Source organism: Bufo bufo, chromosome 5, assembly GCF_905171765.1.
Source record: "Bufo bufo chromosome 5, aBufBuf1.1, whole genome shotgun sequence".
NCBI lineage: Eukaryota > Metazoa > Chordata > Amphibia > Anura > Bufonidae > Bufo > Bufo bufo.
In genome coordinates, this window is record NC_053393.1 from 352,665,424 (window position 1) to 352,683,679 (window position 18,256).

General features: G+C 41.3%; 1 long non-coding RNA gene across 1 annotated transcript; it reads left to right on the forward strand.

Annotated features, from left to right (window-relative positions):
* The first annotated feature begins 10,111 nt into the window (after positions 1-10,111).
* On the forward strand, positions 10,112-12,041 carry LOC121001350. Its single transcript, XR_005779035.1, has 3 exons — positions 10,112-10,160; positions 10,496-10,688; positions 11,963-12,041. It is a non-coding gene; the product is annotated as an uncharacterized LOC121001350 (long non-coding RNA).
* Positions 12,042-18,256: the final 6,215 nt, after the last annotated feature.

The window sequence follows — 18,256 nt, forward strand, 5'->3', positions numbered from 1 at the left end:
CGCATCCAATCCCCCAATAATGGGAATTGGATGCGGAACAAAACTATCATATGTCTGTTCTGTGGCTTGGGTTGCCACCCGGCCAGTAGTTCACCAGCAAGGCTGGTATTTTAGTTCCCTTGATGGTGCCAGAATTTTCCTGTAAGGACTGTTAGGTACTTTCACACTTGCGGCAGGACGGATCCAACAGGCTGTTCACCGTGTCAGATCCGTCCTGCCGCTATTTCGCCGGACTGCCACTCCCCATTGACTATAGCGGGAGTGGAGCTACAGTGCAGCATGGCAGTGCACGGCGTGAGGCCGCCAGACGAAAAAGTCGGACATGTAGTACTTTTAGTCTGGCGGCTAGTGATGTCGCGAACATAAAATTTTCAGTTCGCGAACAGCGAACGAGAACTTCCGCAAATGTTCGCGAACTGGCGAACCGGGCGAACCGCCATAGACTTCAATAGACAGGCGAATTTTAAAACCCACAGGGACTCTTTCTGGCCACAATAGTGATGAGAAAGTTGTTTCAAGGGGTCTAACACCTGGACTGTGGCATGCCGGAGGGGGATCTATGGCAAAACTCCCATGGAAAATTACGTAGTGGACGCAGAGTCGGGTTTTAATCCATAAAGGGCATAAATCAACTAACATTCCTAAATTGTTTGGAATAACGTGCTTTAAAACATCCAGTGTGTGTATACGATCAGGTATGATGTTGTATCGATCAGGTAGTGTAAGGGTTACGCCCGCATCACAGACATTGACAGACCAAACTCCCCTTTTAATGCACCGCAAACAGTTCATTTGCACAACCGCAAACTCCCCATTTGCACAAGGTTGGATACCAAGCTAGCCACGTCCCGGTGATGTCATTGAAGGTTTCTTCCTCCACCCAGCCACGTACAACACCAAGGGTCCCCGAAAGGTCAATTGAATTGATTTTTCGAACGGGGAGATGGTTAAAAAAACGCTGGCTCCCTCCCCTTTGTTTTTATCCACGGTGACTGCGTCTGCGCCGTGCAATTTACTGTCACACCCGATATGAGTGGTATTTTCTGTAGTACTATTCTCATCAGTTTAATCCCTCTAACGTCCCCAATCTGGGTGCCATTTATTGAATAGATTTTTCGAACGGGGAGATGGTATCAGTGGTTGGCACTGGCAGTGGGCACACTACAGTCAGTAGAAGCGGGCCTGACACACACTGGCAGCAGGCAAGCAACTGAAATTACACTAAAGTGTAAAAATTAAATGCCTTATTTATCGGCAAGCTACTGTGCCACCCGGTATGAGTGGTTGGCACTGGCAGTGGGCACACTACAGTCAGTGGAAGAGGGCCTGACACACACTGGCAGCAGGCAAGCAACTGAATTTAGACTACTGTCTAAAAATTAAATGCCTTATTTATCGGCAAGCTACTGTGCCACCCGGTATCAGTGGTTGGCACTGGCAGTGGGCACACTACAGTCTGTGGGCCTGCAGCTCCTCACACACAGGCAGGCCAGACAACTGCAATATGTATATAAAGGAAAAAAAAAAAGCAGACTAATGTTGCAGCCCTAAAAAGGGCTTTTTGGGGTGCTGTCAGGACGCTGTCCTTACAGCAGAGATCAGATGAGTCTTTCAGGACTGGAGTGGACACTGAATTCACTAGCCTAGCTATCGATTTCCCAATTAAATCAGCAGCAGTTACAGTCTCCCTCCTCTCACTAAGACTGCAGCTTCAGAATGAATCTAAGATGGATGCAGTCCTTGCTTTTTGATAGGAGGTGGGAGGGTCTGGGAGGGAGGGTATGCTGCTGATTGGCTGGAATGTGTCTGCTGACTGTGAGGTACAGGGTCAAAGTTTGCTCAATGATGATGTATAGGGGGCGGACCGAACATCGCATGTGTTCGCCCGGCAGAGGCGAACGCGAACAAGCTATGTTCGCCGGGAACTGTTCGCCGTCGGATAGTTCGGGCCATCTCTACTGGCGGCCTCTCACCGTGCTGCGCCGTAGCTCTGTCCTCCTCCCCATTATAGTCGATGGGCACAGAGCAGCGGCACGGCGAAGTAGTGGCAAGATGGATCTGACAGGGTGAGCAGCCTGTCGGATCCGTCCTGCTGCAAGTGTGAAAGTACCCTTACTGATGACTGCTTCCATCATGGAACGCCCATTAGTACAGCCTTTACCTCCACCGCTACTTGTGCTAGTAAAAAAATAAATGAAAATACGGTACCTCCACCTCCATTTGCTGACGCTGTGGAGAACACTCCCTGCTGACTAGAAGCTCAGGACAGGACCTACAAGACGTCATCACGTTGGAGCACCGGTCCTGAGCTTGCAGTCAGCAGCGAATGTTCACCGCAGCCAGGTGAATGCTAATTATTTTTTATTTTTTTTTGCAAAAGCAGAGAAGGGGGCACTAATGGTGGCATTACTCTTACTGGGGGCACTAATGGGGACATTATTCTTACTGGGGGCATTATTCTTACTAGCCACTAATGTGGCCATTACTAATTCTGGGACTTACCCGGGGCGCTCCACTATAACTTCAGAGCACCCCAAGCGCATGGATCACATGATCGCATGGCATCTTTACTGTTGGTGTTCAGCTCGGACTTTCACCTGACTGCAGACCCAGGTATGTGGACCTTTAATAAAACTAGTTGAGTACCCCTGGTCTAGGGGTTCACATACTTTTTCCACCTACACTGTGAATGTTTACATATTGTGTTCAATAAAAACATGGTAACATTTAATTCTTTGTGTGTTATTAGTTTAAGCAGACTGTGATTTATGACCAATTTGTGCAGAAATCCATAGCATTCCAAAGGGTTCACATACTTTTTCGTGCAACTGTATATCCTCAAAGTTGTATTATGTCCCATATGTGCCCTTAGATGCAACGTGCTGCCACATATGCTCATATAGATGTACTGAGTAGACTACACCAAAAAATTTGTTAAAAAAACACATCACTTTAATCCAATATGTAATCCAATACTGTTAACAGAGAGTGTAGGGAGAGTGCAAGGAGAGAGCAGGTAGAGTGTATCGCTGAATGCATTACTGTGCAGTGCACCAACATTCAAAGTTAATTTGCTCTGTTAGCGAAACAGTGACTGTGCAACAGTATTAAAGGCGGGTGTAATATACCGCCATGTGCTTCACTGTGCATTGCCCCAACATTCATAGCTACAGTAATCCGTTCTTTAACTGAAACAGTTACTGTGCTTCAGTATTAAAGGCAAATGTAATATATCGCCATATGCATCACTATGCAGTGCACCAACATTCAAAGTTAATTTGCTCTGTTACCGAAACAGTGACTATGCATCAGTATTAAAGGCAGGTGTAATCTATTGCTGTGCACATCACTGTGCAGTGCACCAACATTCATAGTTAATCTGTTCTGTTAGCGAAACAGTTACTATGCGTGAGTATTAAAGGCAGGTATAATATATTGCCTTGTGTATCACTGTGCAGTGCACTTACATTCATAGTTACATAGTTCAACCAAGGGATAGGTGGCGACGCGAATTCCAGAAAGAAGTGGGAGCTCATCTGTTATGCTAGTGATACAGTTGTTGGTAAAGTATGCCTGGGCCCAGTTCCTCTGACACCACACTTAGTTTGCATGGCCCAGGAACTGCCTCTATGCCCTCACCTGTCCTGAACCTGCCTCTTGCTTTTGCTGTTCCTTCTGCTAGCCAAGTAATGATAGCTGCTGGCTTCGCTCCTCTTTTCAGCAAGGCTGAGCTTTTTGAGCACACTCAGCAGTTACAAGCCAACCCAGATTTGGAGGAGAGGTCCTCTGCAGACTTCTTTAGGCATGCAACTACCTATATAACAAAATAATAGCAAAGACAGGTGCACTCTGCGGTCTTACTAAACCCTCAAACTGATTTTAAAATTGAGAGATTAGTCAACATGTCCTACGGTGTAGGACATGTCTAAGCCCAGGCACCTCCTGCTAAAACCACGCTAGTCTTTTCAGTTTGTATATATAGAGATTCCTGGAGGTGTATAAACTCCAATTTAAATGTGCCTGTTTTCCATCTATAGGCCACATTTGGGTGCACCTGTGAGGCCTGGGCTATATCAGCCAGTCTTGAGTGGGACTCGCAGACTCCTCCCTCCTCCCACTGCAAGCATGGTTACATGCTGGAGGTAACTGGTGAGTTGTTTGTGAGTCGGCCTCATGCTCCTGTAATTTGCCCACTGGCTCCTGGTATTGCCCATACGGCTCAGTTAGGAGAGTGTTAGGTCCCGGTCTACTTGAGAAACCTTGGCGTGGTGCCTGGGCTTAGACATGTCCTACACCGTAGGACATGTTGACTAATCTCTCAATTTTAAAATCAGTTTGAGGGTTTAGTAAGACCGCAGAGTGCACCTGTCTTTGCTATTATTTTGTTATATTGTTATATTGATTATGACAGCCACACAATTGCTTTCTTGTGTAGGATGTCTATTGTGGTACTTGTGGTTCGCTGCGGGCATCCTCCACCGTATGCATTTTTCTGGGGATCGCCATTAGCAACGGGCCACAAGTGCAGGATTTGCTCCCCTATATATATGCACGACTGCATGTGGGTTTGAGCACCTCCTGCTAATACCACGCTAGTATTTTCAGTTTGTTTATGCAACTACCGATGATGACAGTAAGGTGGGAGCACATGTTGAGAGAGGTCAGGGACCTGTGCAAGAGATAGGTGAGGGTAACACAAGTGACTCGCAAACATATGATGATGTAGTCAATCGCACGTGGAAGCCGGGCCCATCAGGGGATGCGGGTGGCAGCGTGCCGTTGATGCAGCAGGGTGGAAGTAGTGGGAGATCTGTAGCCAAATGCTTGAGATGAACACCATCTGCTACTTGGGAGACTACCTGTGAGGAACACACTAGTAGTGCACGGGTTCATAAAAGCAGCAGCAAGCAGGCATCACGCAGTGGTGTAGGGAAAATGCGATACTCGGCAATATGGGAATTGTTCACAAAATCACTGGGGGATGTTAGTGGGGCACTATGCAGGATGTATGAGTAGAAGGTGAGGCGTGGCCAGGAGGCTTATGTTGGTACAATGGCCCTGCGTCAACACATGGAGTGTCACCATAAAGTGCAGTGGGAAAACCGTGCCACTTATTTAGTCTTACAGCCTGATGCAGCAACCTCTGCATCTCCCACTGGGCGCAACCCCGCACTCGAGCAGTCAGGGCTCCTCAACGTCAGCTAAAAGAAGCTGCCGTTCCTTCTTATCAACTTTAATGTCATCTATTGCTCCTGATGCTCCTCCTTCTCCTCAACACTTGTTTCGACAGCAATCAATAACCAAGGCGATTGCAAAAAGACAACAGTATGTGTTGATTCTGTAGTTGACTCTGCACATTTCAGAGAACTGATGGCTTGTGCCCAACCAAGGTAGAGAGTCTCAAGGCGACATTACTTTTCCTTAAATTATGTACCTGCCCTGCACACGTATTTTGAGCAGAAGGTAGGCCAGTCCTTGGGCCTCTCTGTGTCTGGTAGAATTCATGCCAGCTCTGATGTATGCATGAGTTATAACTATACTCAAGGACAATATATGTCATTCGTAGTCCACTGCGTAAATTACATTCTGGCCCAGGCACACCAGAAACTTGGCCACACCAGCCTGGGCGAACTGAGCCATACCGAGGAGGAATTTCTCCATGTCATAAATAAAGAAATCGAACACTGACTGTCTCCTCCCCAACTGGACATAGGAACCATGGTTACTAATATTGAGAAGAACATTTTGTCTCTGCTGCATTAAGGAGGGCTGACCTATGCGCCCTGCATTATGCAAGTATTCAATCTCGATGTCACCCTCTTTCTCAAGTCTTCCACTGAACCGCAATAACTGTTAAAAATGTCCAGAAAACTAAGCATGCACTTAAGCCACTCTTATCGTGCAAAACACGCCCTCCCGCAAAGGCAAAATGCTCTTTCCCGATCATTGCCTGATATGCAACGCTTCCACACATTGGAACTCTACGCTCCATATGTTAGAAGGCCTGTACAAGCAGAAGAAGGCAGTCAATGATTTCTTAATGCAGCAGACAGAGAGGTTTACTCCCAGGTGTAATTTCCACGTTAGCCAGTGGCAGCTTATTTGTCAGTCAACCGAACTATGGGATAATTGATGTCATTCCACTTCTTCATATCCTGGAGGGGATGCTGAGAAATATGGCAAGGGAACAGAAGACGCTGCACCTACATCTCACGGCCACCTGAGCCCTGAGGAGGATGAACTGGCAGTGGAGGAGGACGAGTAGAAGGACATAAACGCCCAAGAATTTTATACTGAACTAGGTGGTTTATCTGCCCAAGGGATCGAAGAGGAGCAGGAGGAGCTGGAGGGTGATGACGCAGATGACCCCAACAGACCGTGGCAGTATGCAGTGGAGATGGAGGCAGGGAGGCCTTCTGAGTTCCTTAAGCAAATGGCCAGATGCATGCTGTCATGTTTGCGTAGTGACAGCCGCATTGTCGGGATTCCGCAGAGATGACTACTGGCTATCCACATTATTAGACCCTCACTACAGGTCAAAAATGGTGCACTTTTTAGACCTTCTGAGAGGGGAGCAGAAATTGACTACTATAGAATCATGCTGAGTAGTTGGTCAGTACCTATGAGTGCCATCGCCCATAACTCAGGAAGGTCTGACTGGGGGGACCCTCTGCGCTTACGCTTCACTGCTATGACTGGTGGGGGGGTGCATGAGCAGCACCAGCTCCATAAGCAGCAACTTAAATCTGGAGTCTCGAACTAACAGTTTCTTTAGCCACCTTCTGAAGAATCCACCCGGTAGCAGCAGCAGTGGGACATGCAGCAGAACCTCAACCAGCAGGTGGTAGCATACTTGGACTGCACCCTGTCACTCATGATCCAAGATCCCCTGGACGACTGGGCATGCAAATTTCAAATCAATAACCAAAGTTATTCAACTAAATCAATGGCAACTTGGTGAATAACTAACTTTTGCTTATCCGAGCCCATAAATTCTAATACTCTATGGAGACGGATCTCTGTACAGTATTAATACGAAGTTATGAACAAAGCCTGAACCTGTTCTGCTTGTTTGACCTCCACCTGTTTATTGTACTCACCCTCTGCTGCCTGAACTGATACTTGGCCCATTTACTGGTTTAAATGTACTCTACCTGTCCTGACCTTGGCTTGTCTACTATAATTCTGCATGTCCCTTTAAGGCTCCATTCACACGTCCGCAAATGGGTCCGCATTCGTTCCGGAATTTTGCGGAACGGGTGCGGACCCATTCATTTTCTATGGGGACGGAATGGATGCGGACAGCACACAGTGTGCTGTCAGCATCCGCATTTGCGGAGCGCGGCCCCGATCTTCAGATCCGCAGCTCCGCAAAAGATAGAACATGTCCTATTCTTGTCCGCAGCTTGCGGACAAGAATAGGCATTTCTATAGGGGTGCCGAGCGGGTGTGTTACGGATCCGCAATTTGCGGGTCCGCAACACACCACGGACGTGTGAATGGAGCCTTAGTCTCATGCGCCAAAGTCTCTTGACCCATCTGGGTCAGCTGTCACTGAATAGAGACTAGCCCAAGATGTATAGACATGAAAAGGTGAAAACCAGGTGGGCCACTTATATAGTGCCCTTAGAACTAGCCCAATCTGCCAAATCTGTGAAACAATGGATCCACCTCCGCTGCTTTACACCAACATTAACTTGACTTTTAATGGTTTTTGTTGTAGGGCGGAAGTCCCGTATGTACCCATATCCGGCGATTACGGGATGCGCCACTATAGGAATCAGCAGTAATAAAATCACATGACGCAGGAATCAATTGTCATTGGCCACCAGGCATTTAAAAAGACCTCCCTAGCCATTAGAAAGGAATCCTCCTGAAGAAGCATTAGCGAAACGTACGTCGAGGAGTACGCTTGATAGAGAGAGCCCACACGCAGACCACTGGACATCGGGTAGGTGAGCAATTCAGATCGATCCGATACATTTACTTTGATTATGTATGAATAACTTCATTTGTTCCGATAGGATATAATTTAATATATGGATGTCATTCATGCTCGCTATACACCTATGTTTAATCTGCTTCACATCGGAAGTAGCTGTAATACTATGGCTAGATGCAGCTTTAAATAATATATGCTGATCTAGATTCCAGATGTACAACACCCTGAAAGTGATCGAAGCAATTAAAACAATCTAAATCTGCCAGCAGTGGATGTATTGTGGACTGTCACTTGAAGCACCCTGTATGGTCTCTACATTTATGTTTGTATGTTATTTTATGTCACAATAAAATTAAACTTTATTAGGTAAATATGTGTACCGATTCTCTTTGTTGATTTATATATTAAGGAGGTACACCCTTGTTAACACAAGGCTGTTTTGATCCAGTTGAAGAATAATTATTCTGTGCCTATTTCACAGATCAGTGATTGACTACAGCCATGAATCTGGGAGCCAGAGAAATGGTCTGGCTGACTCAAGTCAATGACATTTTTAAAATAGAGACCAACAGAGTTTTTAATGAAGCTACAGTGCAAGTTAAGGAACAGATGAAAACGTATAAAAACCTATGCCATATTAAAATGAAAATCTGGTGGAATCGTATTACGCTAGAGAAATATAAAGATAAAAAAATAATACCAAGGGGCTTAAGAATACAAAAATTTCCAGGTTTTGGGTTAGAAGATGAAGAATTGAGTGAAAAATGGGAAAATGCTATAAATAGATGCTCAATGGAAATGATTGAACTAATTATGGAAGCAAATAGTAGAAAATTGCAGAAAATTGAGAAAGAACTAGACATACTGCAAATACAAATAGATGAAAATCTAGAGGGTGCCCGAAAAATAAACTTTGAAGAAGAAATAGGAAAAGCATTTACAACATGGGAGAAAGAAATTATAGACCAAAAAACAAAGAAATTCCAAAGAGATGTAGGTGACTACAATAATAAAAGAGTATACAAATGGCAAAAAGATTCGAATGACACCTCTAGAACAAGAACCTCCTCTTTTGCCTCCACTAATTCAGAAACATCTGAAGTAAATGGTGAAAATAGCCACAAACAAACGCAGAGATCAACGAGAGCACAAAAAAACTGGCTAGCCCAACAAGGGGGCAAACGAAAAATGGATGAAAGAATAGAAAACAGAAATAAAAAAGGGAAAGATGATACCCCTCGGGTAATTAATCTCTCATCCATAATATTAACAGAAGACCAAGTTAATTTACTAAGTAGAGGCTTGAATTTTTCACCGGCCAATAATTTTGATCCTTTCACAGTAACCAAGGATTTACATCTGTTTGCAAGGAAATAGCTTTTTAAAAAATTACATAATAATAAAAGAAAAAATTATGAGGGTCTTAACTCAGAAGAAGAGATTGAAGCATTAAAGATTCTAGAAGACCTACTGAATGAAAATGAAGAGCAAGCCAAGGTAAGTGTCATTCCCAAACAATTAAATAAAAAATCTACTAATTTCCCCCCACTACAACTATGTCCAGCAATAGACATCTTTGTGAAACTGGTAAGTGAAGATCTGACTACATTAAATAATCAGGGAAAGAAAAGAGAAGAAAACTTAAGTGTAAAGGAGAAAAAAGCATTAGAGGCACTAAGAGATTTAAAAGGTGTGCTGTTTAAACAGGCGGACAAAGGGGGAAATGTAGTCATTTGGCCAGAAGATATGTATATGCGGCAGGCCTACAAAATACTAAGGGATAAAAAATGTTACCGCAAACTCGACTCTAACCCCCTTTCTACCTTCCAGAAAAAACTATATGATATACTGGACAAAGCAGAAGAAGATAATGTGATTTCATCCAAAATAAAACCTTTACTGATAATTCCGTTCCCAAGAATACCAACGTTCTACATGACACCCAAAGTGCATAAAAATGTGACAGACCCGCCCGGTCGACCCATCATATCAGGTAATGGTGGGCTTCGTGAGAAAATTGGCCAATTCATTAACCACCATTTAAAAATGCTTGTCAATACTCTACCATCTTTTATACAGGATACAATGGCAGCGCTAAATAGATTAAACAACATGCAAGTTGAAGACAACATGATTTTAGTTACAGCTGATGTTGAAGCGCTATATTCGAACATCAAGCATGATGATGGGCTAAGAGCAGTGGCTGAATACCTGAAAGGTAACAATATGGAAGGGGGGTTTAATGAATTAATCCTCACCCTATTAAAATTCATATTGGAGCATAATTCTTTTCTTTTTAATGATGATTTTTTTCTACAGACACAAGGTGTGGCGATGGGGGCTACATGCGCCCCATCCTATGCAAACTTGTTTCTTTGAGCCTGGGAAAGAGAAATATTCATGAATGAGACAACACCGTACATCAATAAAGTGCATAACTGGATGCGATTTAATGATGACATCTTTTTCCTATGGGAAGGCTCGCAAGATGATCTCAAAAAATTCATTAGTATTTTAAACAACAACAATCAGAATATATTTCTTACCTTTCAGATGGGTAAAGAAGTCACATTCCTGGACCTAAAGATACAAATAAAAGAAAATGGGACATTAGAAACTGATGTCCATAGGAAAGAAACTGCGGTCAATGCACTACTGCATGCTGAATCCTCCCATCTAAAATCCACCATAGATGGAATACCCATTGGGCAATTCGCACGGATAAAGAGGATTTGCTCCAATGAGAGTAAGTACAAAGAGCGAAGTAAAGAAATGACAGAAAGATTTAAAACCAGGGGATACAGCAATAGACAGATTAAAAGAGGAGTTGGGAAAATAAAGAAAAAGAAACGTGAACAACTGCTATGTCCAAATAAGATCAAAACGGAAGATTCAGTACACAACATCAGATTCTTAACAGAATACAATAGTCAATGGTGGCAGATAAAGGAGATTTTGGAAAGACACTGGAACATACTGCAAACAGATGTGATCCTAAATAAATGCATTCCAAACAAGCCCCTTGTAACAGCAAAAAGGGCAAAAAATTTCAAAGATGCATTAGTTCACAGTCACTTCATAAATAGATCGGCCAATACTGGAAATGAAAAATGAAAAGGGTCCTTCCCCTGTGGGACATGCAAAGCATGCAAAAACGTGATAAAAACTGCAGAATTTACGGGTCTAAATCATGATAAAAGGTACAAAATTAAGGAATACATCTCTTGTTCCTCAAAGGGCGTTATATATCACGCCAGATGCCCTTGTGATAAAATTTATATAGGCCTGACAACCAGGGAATTAAGGGCACGAATTAGGGAACACATACGAGATATTGAGAAAAGTAAAGAGGAAGAAAACTTAGACAATCTTAAAGGGAACCTGTCATCTGGATTTGGGGTATAGAGCTGAGGACATGGGTTGCTAGATGGCCGCTAGCACATCCACAATATCCAGTCCCCATAGCTCTGTGTGCTTTTATTGTGGAAAAAAACTCATTTGTTACATATGCAAATTAACCTGAGATGAGTCATAGCTTGAAAATATGACTCTTCTCTGGTCACACAAGTAAGATATGACTCTTTTATGTTAATTTGCATATGTATCAAATCAGTTTTTTTACACAATAAAAGCACACAGAGCTATGGGGACTGGGTATTGCGGATGTGCTAGTGGCCATCTAGCAACCCATGTCCTCAGCTCTATACCCAAAATCCTGGTGACAGGTTCCCTTTAAGACTATACCTAGGCATTTTAAATTATTTCACCAAAGTAATGAAAAACTGCTGAAATTTACGGGAATAGACCAGATTCACATGGGGATACGGGGGGGAGACCTCAGTAAAAGACTAGCCCAAGTCGAGAGTAAATGGATTTTTAGATTAGGTACTATGGCACCAAAAGGATTGAATGAAAATATGGCTTTCAGTTCCTTCTTGTAAACTGTAGGGGGTTTTAGATAGAATTTTTGAATGTAAAAAATATATAATATTTTAACATTGTTCTGTTTGATTACTGTAGAAACTTACGTGAGAATGTCGAGTGATGGATGGCTGGATTCCTGCGTCCAGTATGGTTCATTGAAATATGAGGAGGAAAACCTATGAAGGGAAAAACAGAAAGGAGAAAAAAAGAAGAAATAAATATCCATGATCGCACCCATCAGTAAAAAACATCTGAATATAGTATATGGAATTAGTATTAAATTAAGTAAGCTGGATATGGGGGAAGATATGTAGGGATTGATGCTAGCTCTATTAAATATGCACTATGCACTTGAATGAACATAGAGGAATAAACCTTCAGTGGTAATAATGTTTGGAGAGGAATGATATCACACATAATGGGTGTGCAGATTAATAGACAATAGTCTATGTCTGCAATTTACTCCTCTATATTAGAGAGGATTTTTAGAGAAGGGGGCACTATATTACATTGAAGAAGGATATATTTATTTATCCCCCTTAGTGGGAATGAGTTTTAATATAGGACTGATAGATAAATGATAGAATATAATTGATAATAGTATTCTATTCATTGACAATAAGACTTATGCACGGCACCTTAAATATGTATGATTATGAAATCACTTATGACCTTATATGAATTTTATATTCATTTATATGTATATTTATATGAATGATAGATAGAATGCACTTGATGCACACAACACTTTGACACATATGCGTGATACCCATGGATTTGTGAGATAGAGATATCAATTGAATTTATGGTAGATATCTCGCACACCCATGGATAATTACGATAATTATGATATGATATATATGGACATGCCAGCACACGCATATAGAGTGATACTGGATGAATTTAATGAGGAATATAGATATGCCATATTGACATGTGTGCATTATATGTGGACACGCGCATGTGGATTGCGCATGGTGTGTGTGTGCATGTGCGTGCACGGTATGTGGTCACATATATATGCTTTACATGCAATAGGTGAAAGCACCAATATCTCCAACACTAATCTATGCGTTTGCTGTGCGAATGTCCATTCCAATAGGGGATATCATGATAACTGTTATCATAATGAGATGTATATTGACTTCTCTGCTCTATATCTAGCTGATCTATGTATATATTGGTATTATCATTACTAATTCCTATATGAAATATTACTATTTTTGGTAAATATGCAAACCGTGGAATAGAGCTGAGTAGGATGCGATCTGAATTGTGGCACAACCATGTCCAGTGATGTGGCGGGTGGATAGTCAGAGAAGGTGTAAATTGACATATAGGAGAAAAAGAAGAACTGACATCAGGAATGGGCATACAGATACTCCCCAGATAACTAAACTATGAAGAACGATAGATAACCTGGTGATTCCTGTGCTCATCGCGGATCGGGAGTGGGAGGACTTCCGCCGTTCCGACGGGCGCCATCGGGGTGACGTCAGACGTCGTCTGCCCTCACTTCGATCGCGCTGATGGAAGGGCGGAAGTCCCGTATGTACCCATATCCGGCGATTACGGGATGCGCCGCTATAGGAATCAGCAGTAATAAAATCACATGACGCAGGAATCAATTGTCATTGGCCACCAGGCATTTAAAAAGACCTCCCTAGCCATTAGAAAGGAATCCTCCTGAAGAAGCATTAGCGAAACGTACGTCGAGGAGTACGCTTGATAGAGAGAGCCCACACGCAGACCACTGGACATCGGGTAGGTGAGCAATTCAGATCGATCCGATACATTTACTTTGATTATGTATGAATAACTTCATTTGTTTGGATAGGATATAATTTAATATATGGATGTCATTCATGCTCGCTATACACCTATGTTTAATCTGCTTCACATCGGAAGTAGTTGTAATACTATGGCTAGATGCAGCTTTAAATAATATATGCTGATCTAGATTCCAGATGTACAACACCCTGAAAGTGATTGAAGCAATTAAAACAATCTAAATCTGCCAGCAGTGGATGTATTGTGGACTGTCACTTGAAGCACCCTGTATGGTCTCTACATTTATGTTTGTATGTTATTTTATGTCACAATAAAATTTAACTTTATTAGGTAAATATGTGTACCGATTCTCTTTGTTGATTTTTGTATTAAGTGTTAATTTAATGTTTGGAGAAACACTATAGGTACTTTACTCATTAAGTTTTAAGGTAAATGTTGATATATCTGTACCATGTTTCAAAGGATTTTAAAATCTACTACCTTAAACCTCAATCTTTGTAGAACAGACACTTTATGAGCACTGTCATATAACTATTAAAATGCCAATAACATTAGCATTTAGCTTAGCAGATGGATTTGCTGAGATTGTTCTTTAGACTATGAGTCATGAAAAATATGCTTGTAAAAAGCAAGTTAGAGGATTAGTCTGCAATGCTTACAATAATGAAGTTTTATTTGGTTTTATGCAAAACATAAGGAATAAAGTGAAGTGTAACCAAACAAAAATTTTCAGTGGTTTGACTCTATGTAAATTAGGCACTGTAAAAAAAAACACATAATTGCTCAATGCACACCCAATAAAACTGTAATCTCATACACTATAATTAGAAGTTCATTACATTATTTCTCTTTCTGTAGTTTACATATCAGCACATATACCAAATGCTTTGCACAGGTGACTCAAATGGTTAATTCAACTTGGAACCAACCCTATAAAAAGGACCGTATTTCCTCCTCTTTATGTATTTTCACAGACACCATTAAGATAAAAAAAAATAAAAAAATATTGGAAGGGTGATTATGTAATGCTATTTGGACTACAAGAAACAGGAATTTGTAAGCAAATTTCAAATTTTCTTGACATCACACACAACAGCACATACATATTGTATGGGAATCTTTATTCTTTAAAAATATATATAAATACATAATTGTGGACAAATTACATTCATGGCAGTGATTACAAGACAATACTGCGACAACATGAAAGGTTCCCCCCTTACATCACTCCTGCTGGCGACAGTACAATATTGGCCAGATCTATACACAATATCAATAGTACTGTTGTACTGTCACTGATAACCGGTGAATTCCGGATTAACGTTAGTTAACTGTGCTGATCAAAATCAAATGACTATCACCCTTTTATATTGTCAGAGCTGAACTTATAATCCATTACCCGGAGTTACCTAGGCATACTTCAATGTATTTTATCATATGATAGCTCAATACATAATGACACTACAGGGCCTCTGTATTCTAATATCAACAGTGAATTCACATTATCCAATCACAAGTATCAGAAAGGTGTAATAAATGTACAATATATGTATGCGCTGTATAGAGCACAAAACATAATGTAAAACACCATGAATGTAATTTGTCCACAATTATGTATTTATATAAATTTTTAAAGAATAAAGATTGAATTTACAATATACCTATGTGTGTGTTTATATATTTGGCGAATCATTACATGCTGACACACATATTAAGTTACTGGTGTTTTGCAAATATCGGTGTTTCTTTTTTGTATGGGGATTTACCACAATCCTTTAACAGTGGGAAATTGCAGAGGGCAACACTGAATATCTAAACGATGAATTCTCTCTTGCTGAAAAGTCTGGTCTGTAGTTCATGAATAAAAATGTTTGCTGTACTTCACAAGGATTTAGTACTTAAGGGGGTTGTCTCACTTCAGCAAATAGCATTTATTATGTAGAGGAAGTTAAGCCACTTACTAATGTATTGTTATTATCCATACTGCTTCATTTGCTGGCTGGATTCTTTTTTCCATCACGTTATACACTGATCGTTTCCATCCCATACATTAAACACTGATCGACCACCCTGCAATTTATCAGTGGTGGTCATGCTTGCACACTATAGGAAAAAGCACTAGCCTCTGTGTGGCGCCACAGTCCCAACCACTAGAGGGGCTGGCGCCTTTTCCCATAGTATGCGACAATGACCACCACTGATGGATTGCAGGGTGGTCATAACCATGGAACCATGAAAAATGAATACAGCCAGCAAAGGAAGCAATAAGGATAATAAAAACACATTAGTAAGTGGCTTCTATTAAATTCTATTTACTGAAATGAGACAACCCTTTTAAACTCTCTCTGCTCACAAAGTAGCTGTAGCTTTAGTTAAATCAAGGATGCTCAACCTGCGGCACTACAGCTGTTACAAAACTACAACTCCTAGCATGCCTTAATATCTGTAGGCTGTCCAGGCATGCTGGGAGTTGTAGTTTTGCAACAGCTGGAGGGCCGCAGGTTGGGCTTCCCTGAGGTAAATGATCACAGTTCAGGGAGTGTTTTTCCTTCAGTTTTTTTTTTTTAATACCAGGTGCTAGTAGTATTGCTTAGCCAACACTTCTCCCTCTTTCTATAGGCCTCAGATATTACTTCCAGTAACCATTGGTCCAGATTAGATCTTTAATGTCAAACATTTGTTGTCGGTATGTGCCTGTTCTGATTTCCTATTTAAGAAGGATAAGCAACCTTACAAGAATTATAGAGTGGCCATTGACTGCCAACTCTAAATTACAGAAAGAATCTACAGTGAACCTAGGTCCTAGGACATCAAAAGTCCTGTTATAAAGTGCGTTCAAGTTATAGAATCACTTGCCAAAAGTACATAGTAGGGGATAAATCCCCGTATATATTTACAGTTCTATCTGTATAAGCAGTGACACTATATACAGTGTATATAAAAAGTCTACACACCCCTGTTAAAATGTCAGGTTTCTGTGATGTAAAAAAAAATGAGACAAAGAAAAATAATTTTAGAACTTTTTCCACCTTTAATGTGACCTATAAACTGTACAACTCTATTGAAAAACAAACTGAAATCTTTTAGGCAGAGGGAAGAAAAAAATATAAAAATAAAATAATATGGTTGCATAAGTGTGCACACCCTTAAACGAATAATTTGTTGAAGCACCTTTTGATTTTATTACAGCATTCAGTCTTTTTGGTTTTGAGTCTATCAGCATGGCACATTTTGACTTGGGAAGATTTGCCCACTCTTCTTTGCAAAAACACTCCAAATCTGTCAGATTGCGAGGGCATCTCCAGTGCACAGCCCTCTTCAGATCACCCAACAGATTTCCAATCGGATTCAGGTCTGGGCTCTGGCTGGGCCATTCTAAAACTTTAATCTTCTTCTGGTGAAGCCATTCCTTTGTTGATTTAGATGTATGCTTTGGGTCGTTGTCATGCTGAAAGATAAAGTTCCTGAAACCTGAAGGTTTTGTGCCAATATTGACTGGTATTTGGGACTGTTCACAATTCCCTCTACCTTAACTAAGGCCCCAGTTCCAGCTGAAGAAAAACAGACCCAAAGCATGATGCTGCCACCACCATGCTTCCCTGTGGGTATGGTGTTCTTTTGGTGATGTGCAGTGTTGTTTTTGCGCCAAACATATCTTTTGGTTTTATCAGACCATAACACCTTTTCCCACATGCTTTTGGGAGACTTCAGATGTGTTTTTGCAAAATGTAGCCTGGCTTGGATGTTTTTCTTCGTAAGAAAAGGCTTTAGTCTTGCCACTCTACTGTACCACACAGCCAGTTCTTGCCAGATATTCCTGCAGCTCCTTTAATGTTGCTGTAGGCCTCTTGGTAGCCTCCCAGACCAGTTTTCTTCTCATCTTTTCATCAATTTTGAAGGGACGTCCAGTTCTTGGTAATGTCACTGTTGTGCCATATTTTCTCCACTTGATGATGACTGTCTTCATTGTGTTCCATGGTATATCTAATGCCTTATAAATTATTTTGTACCCTTCTCCTGACTGATACCTTTTAACAATGAGATCCCTCTGATGCTTTGGAAGCTCTCTGTGGACCATGGCTTTTACTGTGGGATGCGACTAAGAAAATTTCAGTAAAGACCAACCAGAGCAGCTGAACTTTATTTTGGGTTAATCAGAGGCACTTTAAATGATGGCAGGAGTATGCTGGCTCCTATTTAACATGACATGAATGCGATTGCTTAATTCTGAACACAGCTACATCCCCCAGTTATAAGAAGGTGTGGACACTTATGCAACCACATTATTTTTTTTTTTGTTTTGTTTTCTTCCCTCCACCTAAAATATTTAAATTTGTTTTTCAATTGAGTGGTAAAGTTTATAGGTCACATTAAAGGTGGAAAAAGTTCTGAAATGATTTATCTTTGTCTCATTTTTTTACATCACAGAAACATGACATTTTAACAGGGGTGTGTATACTTTTTATATCCACTGTATGTCCTCATTAAAGGCCTGTTTATACTTGCCACAGTTCAGTAGTTTCATAAAGATAATTGGTCAGTGGTAATGAAGGAGCAGATCAACCGTATACAATTAAAGTGGATTTTCATTGACTGTTC